Genomic DNA, 11,486 nt, shown 5'->3' with positions numbered 1-11,486 from the left:
AAGTTGGTCCAAGAATTAATTAAAATAAATAATTAATTTACAACTCAATATATTTTTCAAGAATAATTCAAAAATATTGCATAATTAAAATACAATTTTCGAAATTGATTAATAAAATAAAGAAAAAATATATATTGAAAATTATTTAAATTTAAGTTGAAATATTAAATTTCAACCTAAAAATAATTTTCTATTTAATTAAGTGTCATGAAAAATAAATATTTAAGTATCATGATGAAAATCAACTTAGATATTTAAATTTTCCAATTTAAATAAATGTATTAAATTCAAGAAATAAATAGTTAAGTGTAGAGAAGGCTTAATTATTAATTTCTAGTTTAATACTAGGAAAAATATACTTAAAATAAATTGTACCAAAATTAATTATTTAAATAATTAATTTCACAATGTATAATATTTTCCCATTTAATATTAGAAATAATAAGTAGTCTAGAAATAACTATCTAGAAAATATCTTATTTGACTAAGTATCTTTTCAACAAAAATTTGAAAAATATCTAATTTAAGTTGTTTAGAAAAAATCTAGAATTTAAATAATTTCAAATTTAGATTTATTTAAATATCAAAAATTAAGTTGTAACCACTTAATTTGAAAAATATTCCATTTTAAGTTTAAAACTAACTTAAACAATATCTTAAGAATCTTTAATAACTAATACCTATGATTCCTCAACTTAATTTAAAATTTAAATAAAATATTCAAATTTAAGTTAGATATGAAAAAACAGTTGATAAACTAATTTAATAGGAATATTTAATTAAATAAGTTCCAGAAAGAATCTAGTTAGTTAAATTTCTTTATTTAAATACAAGAAAAATACAAATAGTCTGTTTAGAAATAATATCTAAAACTAAAAGTGTTTTTCTTAAAATTAACTTTAAAATATTAAAATGAAAAAAAAATCACATATTTTAAAAGTTAATTATGTTTCTAATTCAATTTTATTAGGTCAAACTAATATCATTAACCTAGTACAGTTATTCAAATCAGGCAAATGGGCCTTCACAATTGGGGTAATTAATGTGAGGGGGTGTTGGGTTCAGTATGTCGTACCCACTTCTATGGCTCCCAACTCTCACACAAGGCCCAAAAGAGAGGAATTAAACCTTAAAATAAATAATTGTTATTAATTGAATAGGTCCAAAAACTAAATGGACCTAAATAAAATCTATCATGGTGTGACATTTTATTTCCCAACAACCTATATGCATCTATATAATAAAATAAACATATAGGCTCACACAGGTACAGTTTTGGATGGATCATATCATGTTGCTAGGTCATACACAGATGAAAGGAGATTGTAAAATTTACCTGTTACAAATTATTAACTTGACCAAGGGAGCCATGAGTTAAAATCAGATTATTGGATCTGTCAACAAGTTAACCATGGCTATTTGCAATCAAGTAATAATAGGTTTTGAAAACTTACACACAAGCTAAAACCATATACTCCTCCAACAAGGTTAGCTGGATAGTTGGAAGTAGGATTTATTTAATTTTAAATTAATAAATTTCGAAAATAAAATAATTAAATAAATAAATAAAAAATAAAATTTAGTTTTCGAAAAATTAAAAAAAATATTTATTTATTTTCCAAAATAATTAAAAAAATATATATATATTTAATTTCGAAATTATTTAAAAAATATTTAAAATTAAACCTACAATTTTGAAAAATTAGGTTTCAACTAACCTAAATATTATTTCAAAATTTGCTAACCACTTTTAAAAATTAAATATTATTTTATAAATAAAAATTAAATAAAATTAAAAAATATAGATTAAATATCTTTTTCAGATTTTAAATTTAATTTAAATAAATAAAAAAATTTAAAAGTTAGCAAAATATCTTACATCTATTTAAAATTTCATGATTATAGTTATCTTATTTTAAATTTAAATAAGGTCAAATTATTTTTTAAAAAAAATAATTTAAAAAATTTAATATCTGACCTTAAATTAAAAAATAAGATAAGATATTAGCAAATTTAAAAATAAGATAGATAATTAAGAAAAAAATGATAGATATTGACTATTTCAAATTCAAATTACACTAATATCATGAATTAAATTTAAAAAAAAATAAATAAATTAATTATGATAATTAGAATTGAATTAGGAATAGTAAATATATAAATACAAAACTACACAAAAAATTTGAACTTAAATCCATGAAAAAACATGAAAAAACGAAGAAAAACGAAAAAATTGTGAGCTGTACGGACGGGATGCAGTGCATACACGTCCGCGCGCGCACACTAGGTGCTGGGCCGAGAAAACTCGGAGGACCGGGGAACGCGCAGGATTTCCGCGCACGGGGAAGGGTGTCTTCAAACACCCGTGCGTGTTGCTTCGGACAGGATGCTGTCCGAGCACGCGTGTGACCGAGATGCACTCGGTTCCGCACGCGTGTGTGTGTGTCAGCATCCTTATCTTTTTCTTCGAATCTTCAAAAAATAATAACTAATTCAAATTAAATCGAAATTGAGTTCTGTAAAAAAATAACTTGCTTAATTTTTTCCATACTATCCAATAAAAATAATTCTAGAATTAAAATTTCAATTATTTTCCACGAAAATTTAAAAACTTCAATCAATCATCATATAACACTCAATACAACGTGAAACAATCCAAATAACAAACAATCGTTTTAAAGTCCAAATTTCTTGCAAGCAAATCAATTACCATGGCTCTGAGGCCAGTTGTTGGAACTTTTTTTACCAGGATCTTAGATCTACTCACAAGTATGTTGTTTAACACCCTAAATATAAACTTTCTAAAACGATAAAATAAGCACATATAAAGTTAAGAAAACCTTACATTGATGCAGCGGAATTAATGTCTCCTTCCACTCAGATCTCTAACCCTTGTATCCTTTTTGTCGCAGAGTATAATCAAGATCTGAGCCCGAATATCCTTCTCTTTGAGTTTGATCCTTCACAGTCTTCCAATCTATGATTGAGTTACTGCTTGCTGTGTGTGGGCACTCACTCTTTCACTAGGGTTCGAAATATATGAAGAGAAAAGAGAGAGAGGGATTTCGATCAATAGAAGATAATAGGGAAGGCTCAGTTTTTCTGAAGAGAGAAATTTCTGTCAGATAACTAATGAATGTGTTGTTTTGACTGAGCCATCACTTTCAATTTATAGGCAACTACTAGGTTTAGGTTAGGAATTATTTGGCATTAAAATAATGAAAATATCAATTTGAATTTCCACAATTAGTGGCCGGCCATGGTGTGATAATGGGCCCCACTTGATTTTGCAGTTTTAACAAAGTTTATTTTTATTTTCTCAAAAACGCCAATTTTCCAATTCTAACCATTTAAATGCCAAAACTAATTATTTAATAACTAAAATAGATTATTAAATAATATTGTCATTTAATTTAATTATTAACTAGACATATAAAGTCCATTAATAAATAAATAAACCTAGAATCTCTTTTCTTTACAATTTCACCCCTGCTTAGTGAAAATTCATAAAATTAGACATAGTCTAACTTTAGAATTATAATTGATCAATCACGAATCAATTAATGAGTCTTACAAGCAGAATGTTCTCAACTAGAATGGGGACCATGGATCTATATGCTGAGCTTCCAATAAGTGAACCGAATTTACTAACTAAATTCCTAGTTATTAATTCTTCGTTGAATCCACTCTTAGAACTTAGAATTGCACTCTCAGATTTATCTTGAGCATATTATATGTTCCACGATATAGATATGCTATCTCATTTAACCATTGTTCTAATCTTATTGTGATTTAAAGATCCTCTATATAGATGATCTACATCGAGATGGGATAATTTTACCGTTCTCACCCCTAAATGTATTTTGCCCCTTAAAACACATAGCTACCTGTAAATGGTGTTTAGTGATCTAATAATTAGTCAGTTAAACAAGAGCTCATCCATTTACTTCTATTTGCTAAGCTCGAAGGGAATCATCACTTGACTTCTATACACCAGTAGAAGCTATAGATTGCATATTTATGTTCAACACTCCCACTCAATCATACTATCATGTTCCCAAAATATACGTATCACCCTCACCCAAAAGTAGGCTTAACTAATAAATCAAAGAACATGAATAGTACTCCTGAGTTGAGCCTAAGCATATCAGGATTTAGATTCTTTTAATCTTAAAATCAACTACTGATATTGACTTGGAAAGATATATCATCTTATTCTACATATGATGATCCCACTGCCTCAGTTGTCTTGACACAACCGAAGAGGTTAATACTATTTAGTTTTCTTAGACATAATTACGGTACCTTGTCATAGTGGGAGGGTTTCTAGGAACTCACCTTATTATGACTTGGAAGACACAAGTGATTAAAATCCATTGTAAGTTAAACAAGTAATGGATTGTCAAAAAATAGGAAACTAAGAAGAAAGCCAAGAGAACTATGGTTTAATCCATTCACATGGAGTAACCTAAAGTTTTCTATTACAAGGACATGAAAGGAAATTTTCGTTTATAGGTCTATTCAATGGACTTAACAAAACTTCCTGTTCCTAGTATAATAGGTTTGAGTTTATCTAAACCTATGGCTCATGGTATACCTGGTAATTACTTACTCTAATTCAAGCAACTTACTTTAGTAAGATGCTGAAGCTTTTTCTTTTTAATGGCAATCTATAGAAGCTTCTCGACTTCTTAGACATAGATTTTATGTATCCAAGGAAAAGTCTCAACTACTCCAGAAAAGATAAAGCCATGAAAAAATTTCTTAAATCAGCAGTGAGACGTCTCAGATATGCTTTAGTATGCCTTAGACCAGACACCTGCTGTTGAGTGGGAGTAATGAGTAGGTATCAGATTAATCCAGGAGAGGAACATTAAAAGACAATCAAGTAAATCTTAAGATTAAGAAGAGGAACTATATGTTAGTCGATAAGGGTAAGTTTAAAACTCTTAGACTACACCACATCAGATTTCTAGACTTGCCTTTGTGCTAGAAAGTCTGGTAATAAGATAGTGATTACTCTGGGGGTGGAGTAGTGATTTTGGAGAAGTGTAAAAACCTATCTGAAGTCTCTAGGTCTACCAGAGAGAGACTGAATGTTAAAGTTGCAGGAAAGGTACTTATTCAGTCTAAGGAAAGTTCTATACATTTGTGGCACCGTTCCAACTTTTCTTAACTACTAGTGTTATTTCCCCATTAACCAAAAAGTAGTTGCCAAAAGTATAGCATCCAGTATCCCAAGAGAGTAGACATATAGAGAGGAATTTCACAATATCAAGGATTTTGTGATTCAGGAAGAGTAATAGTAGAGAAAAGGTTGTGGTTAATTCAATCTGTCACATCCCATTACGAGGAGTATACTACTACTACACTTGATTTGTATATGAAGGTGTTGAGATTATTTGAAATGCACATTTTGTTTTATATTAGTACAAATAGAAGTTTGTTGGGTTTTGTGTCCTAAATAAAACCCATTTTAATATACTCAGATTTTACTTATTAATAAAGATCAGAAATAACATTTTATATTGCATGGTTCACATAATTTATTTCATGATTATATATAATGTATGAATTCTATTTAAGTCCAGAACATATCAATTTGTTAATGATTATAGTGTTGTTAGCAAAGTGGAATATAATCTTAATTATATGTTCGAAAGTTTATTCCCTCATTTGTCAGTTCACTGGATTTAGACTGACATGATAATCAGCGATACGTATTCTTACACCTTGGATAAGTGTTATGTCATTTCTAGGGCATTGGCAAAGTTTACCAGTATCGGATGTATGGAGTATACATCGGAAGGGACCGATATTGAACTTTGATTAGATATATTAAAATTTACCGTAATATCTATTCAATTCAATATCACCCGTTCATCCTAGATTAAATGATCTTAATCCTTATACGGTTAGGTTCGATCTCAAGAATATTATACATGTTCTTTGATTTGTTAGTTAAGCCTACTTTTGGATCAGGGTGATACGTACATTTTGGGAACATGATAGTATAATTGAGTGGGAGCACTAACATAAATATGGAGTCTATAACATCTGTAGGAATTTAGAAGTGAAACGATGATATCCTTCGAGCTTGGCTAAATAGAGATAAATGGTTGAGATCTTATTTCACTTCGCTGAAATATAATTTATACGGAGCTAAGTGTTTTAAGGATAAAATACATTGAAGGTGTAACGGTAATTTAGTGCCTATTCATTGTAGATCATCTATTATAGGGTCATTGATCAAATTAGGATTATAACAATGGATAACTAATAGTGTATCTATATCGTGGAACATATAGAGCGTTCTATATGTCTGAGAGTGCAATTCCAAGTTCTAAGTGTGGATTCAATAAGGAATTAATAGGTGAGGGAATTTACTTGGTAAATTCTGTTCGACTTATTGGAAGCTCGGTTAATATAGGTCCATGGTCCCCATACTAGTGTAGACCATACTGCTTGTAAGACTCAGTTAATTGATTTTGTTTAATCAATTATAATTCTAAAGTTAAAATATGTCTAGTTTATGAATTTTCACTAAGCAAGGGCGAAATTGTAAAGAAAAGAGATTCTAGGTTTATTTATTAATTAAGAGACTTTACATGTCTAAATTAATAAATATATTAAATGACAATATTATTTAATAATTAATTTTTAGTTATTAAATAATTAAAATTGGCATTTAAATGGTGAAATTGGAAAATTGGCATTTTTGAGAAAATGGAATTGAAAAATGACGATATGGAAAAATGTTGCAAAGTGAGGCCCATTTCCCTTATATGGCCAGCCACTATGCAAAGGGTTTACCATTTGTATTTTTCATTATTTTAATGCCATACAATTCTAACCTAAACCTAGATGGCATTCTATAAATAGAAAGTAATGGCTTCAGGAAACTAGTACTTGCATATTGTTCCTTTCAAAGAAAATCCATAGCCGCCCCTCTCTTCTTCTTCTTCTCTTGAATTTCAAAATACCTTGAGTGATAGAGTAGTGCCCACACACATCAAGTGGTATCTCAATCATAGTGTGTAAGACTGTGAAGAATCCAAACAACAAGAAGGAGAATCAACATCAAAGGAAGGAGAGAAAGAGATCCAGGTTCAGATCTTGATTATGCTCTGCTACAGAAAGGAATCAATGGCTAGAGATCTGAATGGAAGGAGTCATTATATTCCGCTGCACCCAATGTAAGGTTTCCTAAACTTTATATGTGTTTATTTCATTGTTTTAGAATTCATATTAGGATGTTAATGAACCATACATGGTAGTAAATCTAGATCCTAGTAAAATATTATCAACACGACCATCTCGGAAAGAAACTAGGATGTTACGTTCGGCCCTAAGCACTGTGGGTGACCACCCACATTAATTACCTCGGGATGATCCTTCTTCTCGAGGGGCAGTTCTCTCGAGATAATGTGCGCGAGTCACGAAGTCCTTGTTGGGTTTTATGCCCTAAATAAAACTCATTTCAATATAATCAGATTTACTTATTAATATAGATAAGAAATAAGATTTAATGTTGCATGGTTCACATGATTTATTTCATGATTATATGTACATAATGTATGAATTCTATTTAAGTCCAGAACATATCAATTTGTTAATGATTATAGTGTTGTCAAAACAGTGGAATATAATCTTTATTATATATTCGAAAGTTTATTCCCTGATTTGTCAGAACACTTGATTTAGACTGACATGGTATAATCAACGATAGGTATTCTTACACCTTGGATAAGTGTTATGTCCTTTCCAGAACATTGGCAAAGTTTACCAGCATCGGATGTATGGAGTATACATCGGAAGGGACCGATATTGAACTTTGATTAGATATATTAGAATTTACCGTAATATCTATTCAATTCAATATCACATGTTGATCCTAGATCAAATGATCTTAATCCTGATATGATTAGGTTCAATCTCAAGAGTGTTATTCGTGTTCTTTGATTTGTTAGTTAAGCCTACTTTTTGGTCAGGGTGATACGTACATTTTGGGAACACGGTAATGCAATTGAGTGGGAGGGCTAACATAAATATGGAATCTATAGCTTCTATTTGGCGAATAAAAAGTAAAGGATGATTTCCTTCGAGCTTAACCAAACGAAAATAAATTGTGGAGATCTCATTTCACTTAGCTAAAATATCATTTATACAGGGTTAAGTGTTTTAAGGATAAAATACATTGTAGGGTGTTATGGCAATTTAATCCCTTTACAGTGTAAATCATCTATATAGATGATCATTGATCACATTAGGGTTATAACAATGGATAACTAATGACGTGTCTATATCTTGGAACATATAGAGCGTTCTATATACTGAGAGTGCAATTCTAAGTTATATGCGTGGATTCAACGAACAATTAATAAGTCAGTGAATTTAAGATATAAATTCTTGATCTACTTATTGGAAGCTCGGATATATAGAGCCATGGTCCCCATACTAGTTGAGACCATACTGCTTGTAAGACTCAGTTAATTGATTTTGATTAATCAATTATAACTCTAAAGTTAGACTATGTCTACTTTGTGAATTTTCATTAAGCAAGGGAAAAATTGTAAAGAAAAGAGATTCTAGGTTTATTTATTAATTAAGAGACTTTATATGTCTAATTAATAATTAAATTAAATGAAAATATTATTTAATAATTTATTTTAGTTATTAAATAATTAGAATTGGCATTTAAATGGTTGAATTTGAAAATTGGCGTTTTTGAGAAAATCAGATGCAGAAATGATAAAACAGCAAAATTGCATAAGTGAGGCCCATTATCCAAGGCCCATGGCCGGCAACACTAATAGGGTTTTATCATTTATTTTTTCATCATTTTAATGCCAAATAATTCTAACTTAAACCTAGGTGGTTACCTATAAATAGATAGTGATGGCTCTCATTCACACTTAACTTTGTCTGATGAAAAACTGAGCCTCTATCTATTCTCTATAGCCGAAACCACTTCTCTCTTCTTTTCTTCTCTAAATTTCAAATTCCTTGAGTGAATGAGTGAGTGCCCACAAACATCAAGTAGTATCTCAATCATAGTGTGTAAGACTGTGGAAAACCATCCAACAAGAAGGAGAATCAACATCAAAGGAAGGAGAGAAAGAGATCCAAGTTCAGATATTGATAATGCTCTGCTACAGAAAGGAATCAAGGGCTAGATATCTGAACAAAAGGAGTCATTATATTCCGCTGCACCCAATGTAAGGTTTCCTAAACTTTATATGTGTTTATTTCATTGTTTTAGAATTCATATTAGGATGTTAATGAAACATACTTGTTAGTAAATCTAGATCCTGGTAAAATATATCTAACAACTAGCCTCAGAGCCATGGTAATAATTTACTTTCATGAAATGTGAGTTAAAACGATGTTATGTGTTGATTTGGATGGTTTCATGTGGCTTATGTGCTTATTTGATGATAGTTTAGAAATCGTAATATATGTTACAGAAATATTTTTTATTTCGATCAGGAATTATTTTTTCTGGAAAGTAGACAAAAAATTAATAAATATAGGATTTTACAGAATCTAATTTGGATTTTTTATGAATTAGTTATGATTTTTTGAATTTGAATGAAAATATCGGGATTTGAATGCACACACGTGCGCGCACACGCCTTGGACACGCTCGGACGCGCATGGCCATTCAGCCAGAAATGACCGAGTTTTCTCGGATATGCCCTGTCTGAACAGGCTGCATGCACCGAGCTTCCTCCGTCAAGAAGGCTGCGTGCAGCCTTGTTTCTCGCCCACGTCATGCTCTCCGCGCGCGCAGGGGTATGCACTGCATACCCCTGTGCCTCAAACTTGTGTTCTTCATATCTTTTAATTCAAAAATCGTTTTTCATTGAAACAAAAGCCAAATTTTGTTAGAATTTTGTGTAGAATCTAAATTTTCAATTAAAAATCTAATTTTCATAATAAAATTAATTTTGATTAATTTTTTAATTAATTAAAATTAGTTTCTGACATTAGTAGGCTTTGAATTTTGAAAATTTGATTTCTCACAAAGGAGCCTTATGGTTATTTTTGAAGTTTTAGATTATTTTATTTATTTTAATTATAAGATCAGATATTATTTTTTAATTAAATTTTAAATGATCTTACTTTGATATTAAAATATTATCTTTTTCAAATTTCAAAATTTCCTAACCATATCATATCTTTTTCAAAGTTGTTATTTTCAAAATATATTTTATTAATTAAAATTATAAGATTGGGAATATGTTAGGTTTAACATTTTATCTTATTAGACATATTTTAATAAAATTATATTTTGGCAAAAATAACATGAAGATTTGAAAAATTGGTTAGTTTAGTTTGAATCGATATTTTAGGGTTTCAAACCATAAATTTTTCAATCTTATTATTTTATTATTTTTTTTAAAATATTCTAACCATATAAAATATCTTATTTTTCAATTAGTTTATTTATGTAATATTTAAATTTATTAAATTATAAGACTCAGAATATAATAAAATATCTAAATTTTAAATTCAAGATATTACATTATATTAACTTATTAGAAATTTTAAATAAATTTAAATTTTGAATAAACTTGATATTTGAAAAATTAGTTAGATATTTTTGATTTTTTGTTAGAATTTAAGAAATTTAGGAGTTTGTTGAATTTTGAATTTTTTCAAATATTCTCTAACAACCTAAATTTGAATTCTAGTTGAGATATTTATTTTGAAATTTAAATTTATTTTAAATTTTAAAATTGAGATATTTTAGCTTACTTTCCAGATATTCCAGATCAGTTATTTGTTTGTATTGTTTGATTATATTATTATGTATTCAAAAATTTTTTTACAAACCTATTATTTATTTGATCACAATTGCTATGATTAACTTGTTGACAGATCCAATAATCTGATTTTAATCATAGTCCAATTGTCAATAGATCTTATAAATAATTTGTAACAGGTAAATTTTGCAATTTCTTTCTGTGTAAACCTAGTAACATGATAGGGCCCATCCAAATCTTTTGACCTGTGTGAGCCTATATGTTTGCTATTGGGCCTAGATGCATATAGGAAGCCCATTTAAGCTTTACTAAGCAAATGGACTAACTAGGTTGCTAAAATAAATTTTAACATAAGTAAATTTATTTAGGTCGAATTAGATTTGGGCTTATTCAATGAATAACAATTGTTTATTTAAAGGTTAAATTCCTCTCTTTTGGGCCTTGTGTGAGAGTTGGGGCCAATAGAAGTGGGTACGACATACTGAACCCAGCTCCCCCTCACATGAACTACCCCAATTGTGAAGGCCCATTTGCCTTATTTAAATAATTGTATTAGGTTAATTATATTAGTCTAACCTAATTAAAATTGAATTAGCAACATAATCAACTTTTAAAATATATGAAATTTAATTTTTCATTTAATATTTTAAAGTTAATTTTAGAAAAACACTTAGTAAATGAAGTTATTCTAGATAGTTATTGTTGGGTTTTAAGCCC

Source organism: Cannabis sativa, chromosome 2, assembly GCF_029168945.1.
Source record: "Cannabis sativa cultivar Pink pepper isolate KNU-18-1 chromosome 2, ASM2916894v1, whole genome shotgun sequence".
NCBI lineage: Eukaryota > Viridiplantae > Streptophyta > Magnoliopsida > Rosales > Cannabaceae > Cannabis > Cannabis sativa.
The sequence above is the reverse complement of the archived record's forward strand: the minus strand, read 5'-3'. Positions refer to the sequence as shown.